This window comes from Cryptomeria japonica, unplaced genomic scaffold (genome assembly GCF_030272615.1).
Source record: "Cryptomeria japonica unplaced genomic scaffold, Sugi_1.0 HiC_scaffold_18, whole genome shotgun sequence".
Lineage (NCBI taxonomy): Eukaryota > Viridiplantae > Streptophyta > Pinopsida > Cupressales > Cupressaceae > Cryptomeria > Cryptomeria japonica.
The window spans coordinates 501,345-521,760 of NW_026728840.1; positions in this window are offsets into that span (position 1 = coordinate 501,345).

Genomic DNA, 20,416 nt, shown 5'->3' on the forward strand with positions numbered 1-20,416 from the left:
CCCTTATCTCAACAACTCAAACAACAAAAACAACACTAACCAGAAAATAGTATCACCGATCTAAGATAGGGTACAACCGGTAAAAACACAAAATGATTGTGACAAGCATAAACCGGTTAACACTTAGATCTTCACTTCTCCTAACATCTTCTTTTCACTTCACCCATATGCATAAACAAGTAATACATCATCAAAAATCTAATAATCACTGTACTAACATGCATTACCACTTAGCAGAAAATATTGAAGCATCACATGACAACATCACACATGACACACTAATTTTTCATGTGGAAACCCAACTGGGAAAAAATACGGTGGGGATGAGTACCCACAAGTTGTTCTTTGAACTCTTCTGAAGTTTGCTCTGTTAGGAGCCTTGTCCAGTTAAAGATTTTACAATAGGTTCTGCTAAGAACTGATCCTGCTAGGGATCACCCAGTTAAGGGATGGCTTAAATACATGGTTAAAGGTTAGAACCCTGTTAAAGGTTACCTCGCAAGAGGATTTCAAGAACTCATTGAATTGAGTCACCCTATTAAAGAATTTACACAAGAGCCTGTTAAAGCTACCCGGTTAAGAGATTTTCCAACTACTGAAATGGTTAGAAGACAATAGGCAAATCATTGATCTGAAAACAACACACAATGCCAAGACAGGTCTCAAGTCATTCTCCATCATTCATTCTTTACCGCGTCAGGAAGCAGATAACCCATCACGTGCTTTCCACCATTTACAGAGACTTCACACATTCCTGAGGTAGATAGGATCACTCTTCTTCATGCAAGATCCTCAAGGAAATACTTCACGTGCATAAGGTTGACATGGCAATATGATATGATCTTCATAACAATTCTAACTCATCACAAAATGTCATCGGTTGAGTCACACAAACTTGAAATGCATCAACCAGAAACCCCAAAGCTGAGACTACCAACTGGTAGTCATAACAAATGAAACCCTGATACTAGTTGATGTTCCAACATACCGGTTCACCATTTCACATATACTGGTTCTCATTCCAACATTCTGCTTCACACTTTCAAATATATCAGTTCACACTTTAGCATATTGACATCAATGACAACATACAATATCATCATGTCATTCAACTCTGTTCATATGCCAACAATCTCCCCCTTTGGCATTGATGGCAATATACAAAGATATCTTTTCTGCTTCACTTCTTCTCCCCCTTTGACAACAATGCCAAAGTGGAGGCACAAACAGCTATGTTCCACTATGTTTCTCCCCCTAAGGAGTAGCATCCTTCAACACACCAATCCTGAAAAAAGATTTATGAATACAATATTTGACTGATGTGGAACATACACTGTTAGTTTACCTCTTGAAGGGGCAGCACCCCTAATTCACCTCTCAAATAGGTAAATGTAGCCTTCGGTAGAGGCTTGGTGAATATGCTTGCTAACTGCTCTTTACTAGAAACATGTTCCAATACAACTTCTTTGTTCTGAACCTTCTCCCTCAAGAAATGATACTTGAGCTCAAAGTGCTTGGTTCTAGCATGCAAAACTGGATTCTTGGAAATATTGATGGCACTTGTGTTGTCACAGAGTATACTTACCGGTTTAGACACAGGAACTTTGAAACCATTTAGCACATGCTTCATCCATATTGTTTGAGTGTAGTTCATGAATGCTGCAACATATTCTGCTTTAGATGTAGATTGAGAGATACAACTCTGCTTCCTACTCATCCATGAGACTAGTCTACCACCAAGAAAGAATGCACCACCAGTTGTGCTCTTTCGGTCATCCATATTGCTAGCCCAATCAGCATCTGTAAACACTTTGAGGTTGAAGTCATTATTGTATGGATACCATAATCCATAGTCAATAGTTCCCTTCAAATATCTAAGAATCCCCTGGACTACTATTAAGTGGGACTCTCTTGGAATTTTCTGGAACCCTATAGTAATGCCCACTACATGTGCAATGTCTGGTCTGCTATGTACTACATAGTGCAGTTTACCAATCATTGATCGGTATTCCTTCTCATTCACCAACATTGAGTCATCCTCTTTTGACAATTTACAACCGGTCACCATTGGTGTACCAACTGGTTTGTTGTCTTCCATGCCAAAGGTCTTCAACACCTCTTTGACATACTTGGATTGAGTGATAAAGATACCATTTTTCATTTTTTGAATCTGTAGTCCAATGAAGAACTTAATCTCCCCTATAAGTGACATCTCAAACTCCTTCTTCATCTCGTTTGCAAGATCATGACTCATCTTATCATCTCCACCAAAAATTATGTCATCAACAAACACTTCACAGATCAGAATCTGATCACTTTCTGACTTCAAGTAGATATTGCTATCTTCACTTGTTCTTTCAAATCCAATCTTCACAAGATGGGAGTGTAAGCGTTAATACCATGCTCTAGGTGCCTGCTTCAATCCATATAAGGCTTTATGTATTCTACATACCATGTCATTGTTCTTTGATAGGGCAAACCCATCTGATTGCTCTATATACACCTCCTCTTCAAGTATTCCATTTAGAAATGTAGATTTTACATCCATTTGGTACACTTTGAATTCCTTGAAGGCTACATATGCAAGAAGCATACGAACTCCTTCCAGTATAGCTACTGGAGCAAAGGTTTCTCCATAGTCTTCTCCTTCTTCTTGAGCATATCCCTTGCACACCAGTCTGGCTTTGTTTCTTATCACTGTGCCATCTTCATTTAGCTTATTTCTGAAAACCCATTTGGTGCCAATGACATTTTTATGCTCTGGTCTAGGTACCAAGGACCATGTACCATTCTTTTCTATCTAGTCAAGTTCCTCTTCCATTTCCTTGATCCAGTCTTCATCTTTATGTGCCTCTTTAAATGTTTTAGGCTCAATTCAGAGATCATGCAGGAGTTTTCTCTGACCTTTCTTCTTGTAAGAATTCCTATATCCTTGTCTCCTATGATCTGCTTTGGATCATGATTCAGCTTTACATATCTAGGTATGATCTTAACCGATTCCTCTTTCTTTTCTTCTTCATCCTCATCTTCATCATCATCAACATTTTTCGGTGTAGAGACACTGTTATTGGTACTCGACTATTTTGCAACCAGTTCCCAGAAGGTTACAACCGGTTCATCTACCACTTCCTTACTGGTGGTTTCCTTAGGTTTCTCAAAAGTTTCATCAACTCTTACATTGATACTTTCAACGATTTTCTGAGTCCTATTGTTGAAACACTTGAGATCTTTGCTTTTGGTGGAATACCCTAGGAATATTCTTTCATCACATTTTGCATCAAACTTGCTCTGGTGTTGACTCCTCTTGATATAACACTTGCTACCAAACACTCTAAAGTAGCTTACTATAGGAGTCTTACCGGTCTAATACTCATAAGGTGTTTTATCCTTACCTTTCTTAATGAGTACCTGGTTCATTGTATAGACTGCAGTGTGAACAATGTTTCCTTGGATCAACATGGTTCGAGCTGCTTCAACTATAGTCTGGTTGTTCCTTTCTGCTTAGCCATTCTGCTATGGAGTCCGGGGCACGGACAGTTGCCTCTTGATGCCATTTTCTTCATAGTACTTGTTGAACTCACTAGAAGTGAATTCATCTCCTTGGTCAGTTCTAAGGCACTTGATTCTCTTACCACTTTCTTTTTCAACCAATGCTCTGAAGACTTTGAACTTTCCAAAAGCTTTAGACTTTTCTTTCAAGAATGTGACCCACATCATTCTTGAGCAGTCATCAGTGAGAATCATAAAGTACCTATCTCCCTATACACTCGTAGTTTTCATAGGACCACACAAATTAGTATGCACAAGATCAAGTAAATTATCTGCAGTGAAGGATTTACCTTTGAAGGTTGAGGAAGACATTTTCCCCAGTTGACACTCTCTGCACAAAGGATTCTCCAGTTTGTTCAGCACAGGCAATCCTCTAACTACCTTGATCTTACTGACTTTCACAATATTATCAAATTTTACATGGTAGAGTCTCCTATGCCATATCCAGCTATCATCAAACTTAGCCATTAGACACGTACTGATATTTACATTTAGCTGAAATAAGTTACCTCTGGTTTGCATACCGGTGGCCATCAGTTGACCACTCTTTCCTTTTATTTTGCACACTCTATTTTTGAATTCTAGAGTGAGTCCATTGTCATTCAGTTGGGTAAGACTCAAAAGATTATGCCTGAGACCTTCTACCCAATACACATTATCAGCATTTCTTTTTCCATTAAGAGAGATGGACCCTCTACCTTTTACCATACATGGTGCATCATTACCAAATCGGACCACACCATCATCATACTCTTCTAGAGATAGAAAATTACTCTGATCACCAGTCATGTGGTGAGAACAACCACTGTCAATAATCTACTCATTGGAATTATCAAAGTGGGAGACAAGAACCTTCTTGTCTAACACATCTTCCTTTACAGCTACAAACACAATGTCTTCACTTTCTTCATTTTTTTATTCCTCATCAATGACACCTTCATCAACTGCTACAAAATAGTTTCTCCTATTTCCTCCTTTGAACTTCTTGAACTTCTCCAGTTTGTCCTTATTATCACCATTAGGATAGTTTACAACAATGTGTCCTATTCTATTGCAAGAGAAGCATTTCAAAGGGAGCTTACCTTTGTATTTATCGGTTCCCTTAGGAAGTCTCTTGGCAAAAAGAGCTTCAAATTCCATCAGGATCTCCTCATCATCCATTTCTCTGCTTTGTCTTGGTTCATAGCTGGTACTAGCTTCTTTTCCCCTTCTAGATGGAGCAGCAAATGCTCTAAAGGTTGATTCAGTCTTCTGAATATTGCCATCATAATTATTCAGCTCATATGCGGTCAACTTAGCAATAATGGAGTCTAGGGATACCTTTGTCTTGTCTATAGACCTCAACTCCTGAATAGCAGCAACCCTTATTGCATAGACTGATAACAAGGATCTCAAGACTTTGTTGACAATAGTGGCATCATCTATTTTACCTCTTGCACTCTTGATGTCTCCAACAATAGTCTTGATTCTTTTTCCATATTGTTGAATGGTCTCTCCTTCAATCATCCACATGTCTTCAAACTTTCCCCTAAGGCTCTCTTCCTTAGCTTGTTTTACATGCTCATCACCTCCATAGATATTTTCTAGAGTATCCCATACTTCTTTGGGATTGTCTTTATCCTAAACATCAATGAACTCAATATCAGATAGACTGCTGATTAGGGCTTCTATGACTTGTCCATTCTCCTAAATCTCTCTATTTTGATCATCAGTGAGAGTACCAGTAGGGATAACATAGGCATTCTCAACATAGCTCCAGTGTTGAGCACCCATGCTTCTAATGTAGATCTTCATCTTGTCCTTCCATATCTTAAAGATCTCTCTATTGAACTTTGGACCTTCCCTCTTCATCATTAGAATAGGATCTTTTCCTCAAGCGGTTAAGCTTACAACACAGAGGTCCTGGAGGATGCTCTGATACCAATTGATGAATAATGATGAATAGTTAGTACCAAACTGGTACTGAGAGGGGGGGTGAATCAGTACAGGCAAACCTTTTTCTCAACAACTCAGACAACAAAAACAACACTAACTGAAAAACAGTATCATCGATCTAAGATAGGGTACAACCGGCAAAAACACAGAATGACTGTGACAAGAATTAACCACTTAACACTTAGAACTTCACTTCTCCTAACATCTTCTTTTCACTTCACCCATATGCATAAACAAGTAATACATCTTCAGAAATCTAATAATCACTAGACTAACATGCATTACCACTTAACAGAAAATATTGAAGCATCACATGACAACATCACACATGACACACTGATTTTTCACGTGGAAACCCAACTAGGAAAAACCACGATGGGGATGAGTACCCACAAGTTGTTCTTTGAACTCTTCTGAAGTCTTCTCTATTAGGAGCCTTGTTCAATTAAAGACTTTACAATAGGTTCTGCTAGGAACCAATCCTCCTAGGGATCACCCGGTTAAGGGATGGCTTAAATACATGGTTAAAGGTTAGAACCCTGTTAAAGGTTACCTCGCAAGAGGATTTCAAGAACTCATTGAATTGAGTCACCTTGTTAAAGAATTTACACAAGAGCCTATTAAAGCTACCCGGTTAAGGGATTTTCCAACTACTGAAATGGTTAGAAGAAAATAGGTAAATCACTGATCTGAAAATAGCACACAATGCCAAGGCAGATCCTATTTAGCTCCTTTGCTTATGCAATCACACTCTACAGATCTACACACACTTCTCCAGTCTGGCAAGAATCAAGTATCTCTTCACTTGGATACACCATTTGCCAACAACTTTGAAATGAAAAACATCATCGACCTTATAGAAAATAGATGGATCGGTGGCATAAACCCTAAACCCTAAACTTTTTAGGTTTACCAATTCAGTTAGTTCAATTTTGACCGTCAATCACATTGCTTTGAATACAATAGTCTTGAACATATCTCAAGACATTATCCATCATTCATTCTTTGCCGCCTTAGGAAGCAGATAACCCATCATCCACTTTCCACTATTTACGGAGACTTCACACATTCCTGAGGTAGATAGGATCACTCTTCTTCATGCAAGATCCTCAAGGAAATACTTCACATGCACAAGGCTGACATGGCAATACGATATGATATTCCTAACAATGCTAACTCATCACAGAATATCATCAGTTGAGTCACACAAAATTGAAATGCATCAACTAGAAACCCCAAAGCTGAGACTACCAACCGATAGTCATAACAAATGAAACCTTGATACCGGTTCACGTTCCAACATACCGGTTCACTATTTCGCATATACTGGTTCTCATTCCAACATTCTGCTTCACACTTTTGTGAGGCCCTACCCCAACTCATCCTATCTTTTTAGTGATTTTCATGTTGGAACTATTATGGATGCTTTATTTTTATGCATTATGGATATAGAACTTTATATGATCCCACGAATTTAATAACATTGATATATTGATGCTTCAATTCTATGCTTTGTGGATATAGAATTTTATATGATCCTAGAATATGGTAACATTGAGATGATGTATGTCATTATTTGATTTGCAAGACTTTATTATGATGCTAGAAATATGTTGCATATCTTATGAATGGATTAAATTATGAGAGTTATGATGAATTGCTTATGTGAATTGCTTTGATATATGGCAAATTGTATTGTATAATGTCAATTCTATGCAGAGTGATTGAATTGTATTCTTGATTATGTGTTTAATATTATATGAGGCTATTGGAAAGTACTAATGTTTAAATTGAGATGCGTAGGAAATTATCCACGTGACCATGAAAATATTATGGAGAATCAAGCCTAGGCCTATGTGCATTCGTAAAACCAGGGGTTGTCTATTTGGAGAGATAACACCCCATATGTATTGTATTTTATTCATAAATGTAAAATGTTTGCATGGGTGTAAATTGTATTTATTAAATTGTTTAAATCATTCAAGGGACAATTGCCATGTGTGTATTTGTGATGTGGAATTATTTTGTAGTGTCACTTGACACCTATGTTGTATGTGGTGTTGGCAATTGTCATGTCACCTTTTTGGAGAGATTTATTTTTGTTTAATTGTTATATTACCTTATTATCCTTGAAGGAACCAAGAAATCTAGGATAGTGAGCCACAAGGAGGGTCAACTCAGAGTTGACCCGTAGGTTAACTTTAGGTGGACTTTCTAAGGGTTAAATAAACTCCTAGAGTTAGTTTTAGAGCATTTTTATTAGGCCTCATGGGGTACCTATGGGTGAAGGCCAAATTTGGCCATGTGTCCTTCCCCTAGGGCTTGTTTAACCAACCAAAAAAGTGGGTTTTCCTAGATGGTCAAATTTCATCTTTAGGAGTGTCATCCTTGGTTAGATAACCTTCTTGGTAGGTGTTATCCCTCTTCCCCATTTCATTCCTCTTCTTGAGGTGCCTTGGTTAGGGAGTGTGTAATACCTAGGGAAGACCAACCAATGGGAGTCCCTCACTCTATCCAAGAGGTTGGAAGGAGTGAGAGAAGCCTTCTTAGGCTAGAGATTGAGGCTTAGTGAGCTAATCACCCACTCTCCATCTTTGGAGATTTTGGACAATTTTTGAAAAAAAAAAAAAATTAGTTTGAGAATAAGAAAATTTGGCTAAGTGTTGCAGAAAAGTTTGGTGGATTGGGTTGCTCTTCTCCAAGTTTTCCCTAGAATACCCTTGGCAGATTCAAGGTAGGTGCATTTTCTTGCTTACATGTTAAAATCTGTTTGTAGAATGCTTGAATGAAAATATTGTATTGTATTTGTGAAAGCTTTATGTGATTCTTTTCCTATTTCTATTTATGCATTTTGTTGTGTTTTGGGAGTATCCAAGACCATCTTACCCTTGGGAGGGCAAAATGGTCTTGGGGGTGGAAGGAGTTTGACAGCCTTAGAGTGAGAGGCTCTCATCATGCGAGTGATCTCAAGGGTTTGTCCATGTGACCCTTGTTGCATAGTTTTGTTTATGCATTTGGGGGTCATAAGGGGAGAAAATATGGCAGGTATGCCTTTGGGGGTCATAAGGATATGGGGGTTAAGATGAGTTTTGTTGTGTTTCTTGGATGCCATGAGTTGGCTGTGAGTTACTATCTAGCAGATCTCCTCTAGGGTAATTGGTCCACTTCCACCCTAGTAAAACATCACATTATGTGATGAAGTTTCAACTTGGGAAGGGAATGTGTTTGTTGTGGTTTGTTTTCCCCTTGCTTGTTTGTGTTTGCTTGAGTGTAACCCATCTAGGATTTGGTTCTCCAAGCTCGGGGGTGGCTTCTAGTAAGCCTAGGCTGAGAGGTGAGCACCCCATGGTCACAACCATATGTTTTATATGCAGGTTGCTTGGAAAGAAGAAAAAAAAAAAAGAGAAGAAAGCTAGGAGTTGCAGATTTTACTTAGTTGTAGAAAGAAAGAAATAAAGATGTATTTATTATAATTATTTTGAAGGATAGAAAGGTGTTATTTATTTAAGTCCTCATCTATTAGGGATGAGAGACTAATTGGGCATTTTCCCCCATTTGTAAAAAATTGACAACTTGTGTTCAAACCATGCATATATGAAAGGCATTTTTATTTAAATTCTATAATATATTGCTGCTGTTATTTTTATTTAATTCTGTCTTAAACTGAAATCTACTGTTGTTTATTTCTACAATTTTTGTAAAGAAATGATAGATGTAGAAAAAGAAATGCAATGTGTTTTTAAGTAATTTCCTGCAATATTTAAATGTTATTGTTACTGTCATTTTAAAAAAAAGAAAAAGAAATGCAATGTGTTTTAAGTATTTACTTGCAATATTTAAATGTTGTTATTTCTGTCATTTTTATTTTTGTTTATACATAGCAGAAAATTAATCTATAAACAAAAGAAATAACAATAAAACCTAATTATAGTCTCTAGCTTGCTGCTAGTATTACTATCAAAAAAATTGTATTGCTGTTAAAAATAAAAAAAAAATGCAAGCAGATCTAGTCTTAGACTATGAAGGTATAAGTTAATCTAATTATGATTAATTAAATCCTTTCAAAGAGAAAATATAAATATAGAATTACATCTATCTATGAACAACCTGAACATTCTTTTTTACATTCCTCCATGTTAATATCTAAGTTTCCTTTTAGGAAAAGTGACAAAAAAATCCTAACCCTAAGAGTTTGATATATATATATATATATATATATATATATATATATATATATATATATATATATATATATATATATATATATATTGCATTTTAAATACTATAAGTAAAGAAAAAATAATAATAAACAAAATTTGGGGCATAGGGTAGAACCGCTGTGTGTTAACACAGCGGACGGCTCATGGGCCGAGCCACTATGTTTACACATAGTGGACGATGCGGGAGTTGTCGCCACTGTGTGTAGACACAGTGGACGGCCTGCGGCTGCCACTGTGCTTACACATAGTGGACGGTACCAGCCGCCACTGTCTGTACACACAGTGGATGGCACCGACCGCCACTGTGGGTGCACACAGTGGATGACACCGCCCGCTACTACGTGTACGCACAATGGTGTTCAGGGGGAGCCCTGCACTGTAAGACTGCTTTGCCCTATCTCGGCCGCCACCTTGCCCTGTTTGGCCCTGCATAACACACAATATACACACACACACAAAAAAAAAAAAAAGGTATGCATAACACATACACACACACAAAGAAAGGAGATAAACCCTAACCCAGTTTCGGGTTATGGTAAAGGCAACACAAAAAGATTAAGATTTTTAGTTGGATAAAATATGCAACCTTAATCCAAATCCAGATTAGGGTTTGCATCCAAATAAAAAAAAAAGACAAAAAGTATTAGGGTTAGCTAATAATAATATAAAAATAAAAGAGAGGAATTATTAAGTGGATTTTAAACAAAATATAGGAGAGGATAATTACTCAACCCTAGTTAGGGTTTGAGATATAAAATATAAATTAAAATAAGAAGAGGGGGAAATACTTTTCAAATTTTAAAAAATATTTCCCCCATATAATTCTAGCCATATGTATTATTAATTTAAAACTCCTTATTCGATTTGGGAGAAAATTAATTTTTAATATAGTTTATGTGGGAATGCAAAATTCATCTTCTATTAACAAAGTAATCAATTAGAAACAAGGGCAATCACGAATCCCTATCCTAATCAGAATTTAACAAACAATACAATTAAATAACGCAATTAAAAAATAGGAATTATAAATCGTCAATTCAAATAAAAAACTCCCTATTCCGTGACTACGTAAAACTTCCATTGCTCTTCTCCTCTTTGTGGTATGTTGGCTCTCAGATATTGCACTGGTAACCTGCAAGTGACACAAAGATTCAAAGTTCGTGATTTAGAGAAATTGTGAGGATTGAATGCCCAATTTATAGAAAATTAGATGAGATTGATTGAAAGATGGAACAGATTGATCAAGAGGTGTGAACTTAGGTGAGCTCAAATGAAAATTGATAGTTGAATTGTTGATTGTAGGAGTGAAACATAATAGATTGAATAGATTAATTGAGTCAACTGATTGATGAAAGAGTCGATTGAAGGAAGAAAAAGAATGATTGGAGGAAATAAAGAGGATGACACAGAGAGCTTAATTTAGAAAAAGCTAACTGAAAGATGGAAATAGAAGTTGGAGAGATAAATGATTTAATTAATTAATTGATTGAATTAATTAATTTAGCATGTGCTTGCATTTAGATTTAGATTTTCAATTTAATCTTTGCATGAGATATTATTCAAATAATTAAATTTATTTAATTCAATTTAGCATTTGAATATATTTAGAACTTGACTTTGATTTTCAAATAGGTTTTTGAAATCATGCACATGTAATTGAATTTGGAAGAAATTAGAAGAAATAAGAAATTAAATGAAATTATGATTTGGGGATTTGGAAATGGAAGAATTAATTAGTTAATTAAATAATTTAAAGAAACTATTTAATTATTTAGAAATAGAATTTAATTAAATAATAAAGATTATTTAATTTAAAAGATTAAATCACAATTAATTAAATAATAAATATTTAATTAATATTTAGAAAATGGTTAAAATGATTAAATGATGATAGAAATAGAAAATAGAATAATTAGTAAGATGAGGAGGAAATATGAATTTAGAAGAATATGATTAATTAACTTAATTAAATAATTAAATAATTATTTAACTAATTAGAAGAATTGTTAGTACATGATCAATGAGACATTTTTAGGTGTCTATAGTTTATTTTATAAGATTTAAAATGGAGATTAATGTTATATGGTTACATTAATCGCATAATTGATTTAAATTATTCAACTAAGCAAACTATTGATATATTCAATTAAATATGGACGTTAAGTTATATTTTAAATTGGGGAGAATTTCTAATTGAAAATTATTAATTATTTTTACGAATTTTTTTTAACCTACAAGGCCAATGTTGGCCAGATTATTTAAATCGTCAAATTTGAATGTTTAGGGGAAATTAAAATTGACTATAATATAAAATAAGATTTATTAGGCAAATGACAATATTGAATTTGAACCCTTACCAGTTAGATTTAAATAATGAAATTTGTGTGCACTCGATTAATTAAATTTTTAATTTAAGATATCCTCGTCATCATTCAATTAGCTCGACATAATTTAAATGCATTTGAGATATCTAGATATCCCTCGACTTTAATTAGCGACAAATTAATTAGGCTGATTAAATTAACTAGTAAGATTGCGAGGACCCTCTTAGGGAATAATTAACCCTCATTTTAATGTCGCCCTTTTGATGCGAGTTAGCTAACCCAATGTTAGTAAACATTTCCACTTACAACTTAGTTAAGACAAAATTCAATTGTTTTCCTTATATTGTAGGCTATGTTATGAGTTTATGTTGTTCAAAAAAAAATTGTTGTTCTGTTTTTTTTTGCCCAAAAGTTTGGGCATGACAACTTTTACATATACCGGTTCACACTTCAACATATTGACATCAATGAAAACATACAATATCATCATGTCATTCAACTCTGTTCATATGCCAACATAATAAACCAACATAATCAGAGTGCCAAATCAATAATGTAGACCTGTAAGAAGATAAGTGTTGACATCAATGACAAAAGGAATGCAACACATGATGAAGTCATCCATAATACCAACAAAGATTCTCCCATATCTCATGTGTAGTCTGAAGTCCCATAACATTTCTCATTTTAGAATAAGTCAGGGTACCAAGCAATGCTTCCTTCGCTTTGATATTATATTATGCTTCCTTAACCTCATCAAGAGTGGATGGTCCATTATGAGGAACAACATAGACATTCTTAGTTATCTTCTAGTAATTCTCTCCAAAACATTTCAAGTGCACCTCCATCTGACTCTTCCATATAGTATAGTTACTTCTGTCAAACCTCAGGATTTCCTTCTTGAAAATAATACCTTTATCTACCATTCCGAATCTCCTCAAGTGATTAAGCTTCTACCAAAGGATCTAGCTCTGAGACCAATTGTTAGAAGCAATCAAGAAGGAAGACTAAGAGGGGGGGGTGAATCAGTCTTCATCGGATCTCATAAATTAAACTCCAAAATAGAAACTGATAAACTGTAGCAATAAAAAAAGAAGAAAACTAACAGCACAACAAACAACACTAATATTTTTGACATGGGAAACCCGGTTAAGGGAAAAGCAATTGTGGGAACCTACCCACAGTAAGATGATACTCTATAGTAGTATGTTAAAATATTACAATGGGGAATGTACATGCATTCAGGCACACTTCCTAGAGCTCACTGCTCAAAAGATATTTTCCTAGAAGGCTACAACCCTCAAGCAAGTCTCGTTGGCTTACAATATGATTCAGACTAGAATTTGGAAGAAATGAACTACAATGATAGCATCTACAAATGCCTGATAATATTTTCAAGTAAGCATAGATGTCTTCTCTACAACACTAATCTCTCCTCAATCACAACATAGAAGGATAAATCTCTTGTTCACACATAAATCTCTCTCTAATAATGCAGACACAACATCAACACCAAAACTAAGTGAATAACTCACCTATATATACAATTCATCAACCTTGATAACAAGGTCGACTAAACCCTCAACCCTCAACTCACAAAATTATAAAAATTATATTACACAATACAAATATCAACCACCAGACCGATATAATGATTTACAGTACATAGCATGGACCTAACTCAAATTCTCAAACGATCACATCCACCGAAAATCATGCCAAGATCAACCGTAACATGCTACACCACCAAAAATATCGCATAATCCAAAAATCATCACCGGTTGATGAAAACCACTGAAAAATCATAAAACAATCAATGTGGATCACCAAAATAAATAGGACAACTAGGAAACACTAGAAATCATGTTAAAACCATCACCAACAGTTGCACCAGCACCAGTTATCAAATCTTCATCGATCAACATCAAAAAGCTCAAGAACACAACCAATCAACAACTACCACAAAAAAAGATAACTTGCGGGGAACCAAATCATGAACCATCTAAAATGAAGATACATAAGATCATCCCAAACAATATCCAAAAGCCTCAACACAAGATCTGATCATATTGGAATATACCGAAGGAAATACTAGATTCTACAAAATAGTGATCAACATAACCAAACTACAAAACCGGATCAAAAGATCTTCCCAAACTCACTGGAATAAATCATAGGAATATGTTGACATGAATGACAACAACATATCCTAGTAGTAGCAATGAACAACCATATCTAACAACTCCAACACCTTCACAGTCAGCAAGCCCAATAAGAAGAAGACTGCTGCTGCTACAAAGAATTAGTGAAGGAACCAATATGTTGATCCTAAAAGAAAAGCCAATGTTGATAATGGAGGATTCACAAAGGTCAAGGATACATGAAGGGTGAGATCAAGAAGACCAAACTATGCTGCTTCAAGGAGAAATATGAGAAACAACTTCAATAATGATTGGTATGTACCTTGGTTCCATGACTACTACTATAAATGTAATACTTATGGTCATAGAATTTCTGATTATAAGCTTATGTATAGTTCTCCTCCTAGTTTTGAAAGTAGAAATCAATTTTATTCTTAAGGGATATGAATGTTATTTGTTATCGTTGTAATGGGTATGGTCATAGAAGTTATGAATGTAGGAGAAATGTATCTTAGTCCTACAATAGATTTTCAAATTCATCATTCAATTTAAATGTAAAATGATATCATTCTCAAAACTTGGGCCACGTTGCAAAGCACTGTAATCTTAGGAAAACTAAGAAGAAGAAGATACATTCAACATCTAAACTTACTACAAAATCAGAACCGAATGGGACAACAAAAAATAAGATAGAAACCAAACAAGTTTGGGCAGAAAAGGATAAAGATAAGACTGAGTCAAGTTTGATTGATTAAACTACCCTCAATGCAGAAAGGAAAAACTTGTGGGTAGTTGATAGAGGGTGTACCAACCACATGATTGGTGATAAGAATAAATTCATCAAATTAGAATATTGGAATGGTGGTTCAGTAAGGTTTGGAGACAATTCATCCATCAAAATAAAAGGCAAAGGTACTCTCAATATTGATGGTAAACTGAAAGCACATGATGTATACTATGTGGAAGGTTTGAAACACAATTTTCTAAGTGTAAGTCAAATGAGTGAAAAAGGATATAAGTTTACATTTGATTCTTAAGGATGTCAAATTAGAAAAGAAAGAAATAGATAGCTTGTTGCTAAAGAAAAAAGGACAGATGGCAATGTATATAATCTTAAGGAATGCTTTGAGTCTCAATGTATGATGGGACAAGTTGATGAGACCTAGCTATGGCATAAAAGACTTGGTCACATTAATTTTGATAATCTTGTTAAAGTGAGCAAGAGAGGGTTTGTTAGGCACATACCTTAGATTATCAAACCATCAAGCACCTTTTGTGATGAGTTTCAAAGAGGAAAGCTAACTAAAGTAATCTTCAAGACTAAAAAATACTCAACTACAAGGCCACTAGAGCTTGTGCATATTGACTTGTGTGGGCCTACATGAACAAGAGCCCTAAATGGAGAAAGATACTTCATGCCACTCATAGATGCTTTCTCAAGGATGACATGGGAACCTTCTTCCAAGACAAATCACAAGCATTTGAGAGATTTGAGGTCTTCAAGAAAATGGTTGAGAAGGAGAGTGGTTAAAAGCTGAAATGACTGAGATTAGACCATGGAGGTGAGTTTACATAAAATTAATTTGAAGACTATTATGAGAGACATGGAATTAGAAGACAATATTTAGCCCCTAGGACACCACAACAAAATGGTGTTGTTGAAAGGAAGAACAAAACAGTCAAGGAGATGGCAAGGACAATGTTGAATGGAGCTAATTTGCCTGATGTTTATTGGAAAGAGGTAGTTCACACTGTTGTATATACACTAAACAGAGTGCAATTGAGAGTGAACAATAGAATGACACCTTATGAGCTATGGTTTGATAGGAAACCATCAGTCAAGTATTTCAAGGTGTTTGGTAGCAAGTGCTTCATCAAAAGAGATGAATATGGATTAAGAAGTTTTTATTCAAGAAAGGATGAAGGCATCTTCTTGGGGTACTCTACTCGCAAAAAGGCCTACAAGTGTTTCAAAAAAAGACTAAAGAAGTTAATTGAGAGTGTACATGTGAAAGTAGATGAAGATATACATAAAGGAAGGAAAAAATCAATTACTCAGACTGAAGAACCATATTTTGAAGATGAAGATCAATATGAGAATGAACAAGAAGAAGAAGCAACAAGAAAATCCCCTAATAAATATGTGCTAAATAATCACCCCCAAGATCAAATTATTAGAAACTAAAATTATGGTGTGCAAACTAGAAGGAAAACTAGCAACACTAAGCAAGTAAACTTATTATTTATGACAAAGATGGGACCCAGGACATTTGATAAAGCCAGAAAGACTGAAGAGTGGATGAAGGCAATGGAAGAAGATTTTTAGTAGATAGAAAAGAATAAAACTTGGGAATCAGTTCCCAAACCAGCTAATAAAAATGTCATTGGGACAAAATGGGTGTATAGGAACAAGATGAATGAAGAAGGCAAGGTAATAAGGAATAAGGAAAGGTGAGTATCTGAGGGATATGCTCAGGTAAGGGGCATATATTTTGAAGAAACCTTTGCACTTGTTGCAAGACTTGAAGAAATCAGAATGTTCTTGTCATTCTTAGCATATAAAGGATACAAAGTAGACCAAATGGATGTCAAATCTACACTTTTTGAATGACAATCTTGAAGAAGAGGTCTACATAGAGAATCCTAAAGGTTTTTAGTTGCATGAAGATGACAACTTTGTTTGCAGATTGAAGAAAACATTATATGGTCTAAAGTGGGCACCTAGAGCATGGTATTCTAGGTTGGATAAGTATCTCCATCAACAAGGTTTCAGAAAAGGAAATGTTGACAGCAATTTATATATCAAGGTAGATGGAGACTACATGATAATAGTATTTGTTTATGTAGATGATATCATCTTTGGAGGAAACAAATATTTTCTATGCAAATAATTTTCTGATTAGATGCAATTCAGAATTTGAAATGTCCATGCTTGGAGATTTATCATATTTTCTTGGTTTACCAATATCAGAGCAGATTAAAGACATATTAATCTCTTAAACCAACTATGTTAAAGACATGTTGAAGAAATTTCAGATAGAAGATAACAAACTGGTTAGTACTCCCATGATGATAGGATGCAAGTTGAGGAAAGATGATGAGTCACCTAGTGTTGATCAGACCTTGTATAGATCCATGATTAGAAACCTAATGTATCTTATAGCTTCAAGGTCTGATATAGTTCAAGTTGTATGCATGGTTGCAATATTTTAGGCAACTCCTAATCAATCAAATGGCAATGTAGTTAGGAGGATATTCAAGTATCTATAGGGAGTACTTACTTATGGCTTATGGTACCCAAAGATAGGAGATTTCATTTTGCAAGCCTATATTGATGCAGATTGGGCGAGATGTGTAGATGATAGGAAGAGCACCAATGGTGGAGCTTTCTTCCTTGGAGATAGATTGGTATCATGGCATAGCAAGAAGCAAGAGTCCATTTCACTATCAACTGCTGAATTTGAGTATATTGTAGCTGCCACATGTTGTTCTCAAGTTTCGTGGATGAAGCAAACTCTCAAGAACATTTAGGTAGAATTTTTGGATCGTATTCTCATCATGTGTGACAACTCAAGTGCAGTAAATATATCAAATAACCCTATCATGCACTCTAGGACAAAGCACATTGCAATCAAATATCATTTTATTAGGGAAAAGGTTGCAGAGAAGGAAGTGGAAGTTGAATATGTCAGTTCTGGTGATCAAATAGCTGATATCTTTACTAAGCCACTACCCAAGGATAGTTTTGAGTACTTGAGACAAAAATTGGGTGTTGTCTCACCCTCCTTTTGCACATAAAGCATTAATTTGAGATTCATGGTTCAAGGCGAGCATACTATTTCTACACTTTCCACCTTGAACCTCATGTATAGTCTCAGGGGAGTTTTTGAATTTCTTTTTATAAGAAGTAATGGCACTGCTCTTTATATTATAATAATGTTTCATCTAGCTACAAGAAGTAGAGGTCAAGAAGTTATAAAGGAAATTTCTAGTGTACTGCAAATGTGTCATGATCAAAATTGGAAGTTCAATTCATTTATATAGAAAATCAAAGAGGAAGTTCATGTACAATTAATAGTTAGTTGCAACAACCTTTTCCATTGTTGTCAAAGGGGGATAAATGGTGCCTTGGTGCCTTCACGTAGGGGGAGAAATGGTCAAAGAACTGGTCTCTATGAATGATTATGCAAGTATGTTGACATCAATGCCAAAGGGGGATATTGTTGGCATTGTTGTCATTGATGTCAAAAGGGCGTCATTTAGTTGTAGAGAAGAAGGTGGATGTCAAGGGGTGTCCAGAGGTTGCAGGTCACTGAGATGCAGATAGCAATCATACGTCGTGTTATGCTACATGGGCTTGAAACAAATTCATCGTCTTCACATGTTGGTCATGTCAGTAATAGTCACCGAGTTTATTTCCACATGGAAATAGTCATTTGGCTCACGTGTTTTCATGGGTTCTATGTTATGTTTATGAGCAGGGAAGAGATAGTGCGAGATAACTTATGTTCGATGAACAAGGTGGTCCCTCTTATCCTATGGTGTGAAAAAGGTCATGTGCTTGTCATGCAGGATAACACTTGTGAGGTGCACATGATGTTCCTTCTTGTACTACAATATGCTTGATGAGAATTGAAGACCCTGTAGGATAACACTTAAGTGGAGGAAACAATGTTATAGCTTATCCTACATTGTCAAAAGTGACTAACAAAAGTCACGCAGGACAAGAAATTAAAGGGAAGCTTGCAGATTCCCTTATCTCACATGGGCTAACAAGTGAAAGCATGCCATGAAGAAAATATTATCCTGCATGAGACAGATGGTTATGTAGTGGTTCCGTGGGACAAGAAAAAGGGAATGATACTAAGGAAACCCTTATTCTGTGAGGGTTCACAACAATGAGATAATTGTTACAAGATAAGAGTATAAAGGAAATGGAGATGTTTCCTTATCCCGCATGTCCCCATGAGGATAAGGAAAGGGTCGCAGGATGAGGAGATGCTTGTCAAGGGAAGACAAAGCTTATCCCACATGGTCTTCAAAGGAGAAAAGAAACCTTATCCTACATGTTTTGAGAGACATTGAAAATGAGGTATGGGCTAAAAAAAGAAGGAAGGTTTCTTGAGAATAATAGAAGCTTATCCTGCGTGGGTAGAACTTGCATGAAGTTTAATGGATCTGAGGAGCCCGATAGTCCACATGGGTGTTGACTAAGTTTGACCCAATGATGTGGCATGTATGGAGTAAATCAAAGGACACTTATCGAAAAGATGAATGGTTATTTTACCAACATGTTTGAAGATTATGATTGATTTTGCGTCCATGTCTGCAAGACGGTAGACTTAGAGATCCATGTGTATGATTGACTAGGATTGACCAAGTGAATTGGATACTAAATAAGAAAATGTTTGCATGTCGATGCACAAACTAATCTACATGGTGGCAAACTGACTTTGATTGAATGATTTGGAAAAAGGAAATGGAAACATATGTCAGCCTGGCTAATCAAATAAGATATTTGATCCACTGAATTCAGTGATGGTGGATTTTAGTGTAGTAGTTGTCAAACTTTTTAGAGAGAATGAAAGATGCATTAATGTCAATCGTGTTGCAGGCAGGCTATGTGACTCAAGGAAGGATGGAAGATCATTTTGGGTAAAGGAAGATTACTAAACTTAGTAATCCAAGTACAAAGTATGATCTAATGCATTTAATTCAGGGAGCTGATCTAAGATCTTATTCAGGACAATGAATAAAATCTCTTGAGTTGCAGACATCCAAGACACCTTGCTTGAATAAAATATTCAAGATTTCTAGAGAAGAAAAATATGATGTGTACAAAGTCAATCCAATCAAGCAGTATATAAAATGGTGTTTCGACAGTTTGGCAGGTGTGGTTGTTGAAACAGTGGAAAAGGTAGAAACAAATATATCTCCACTAGTTGATGAAAGTAGTTGTTGGAGCTGAAGAGAGGTGTGTTACAATTGAGTGGTGAAATATAGAGTGTGTCGCTACCAAGAGTAAAAAGAGAGAGAGCAAGAATAGAGCTTTTTGTAGAGTAATGATGTAGTAGAGAGAAGAAGACAACCATATAAAGGAAGGACGAGAAATAGATGAATAACTTAAACAGGTAGAGAAAGTCATTCTCATGTTATAAGAATATTGTGAGTGTTACAAAACTCATTTGTAAAAAGGCTTTATCATTGCATTGTAAAATTGAACAATTACTGTAAATCTTTGAGTGGG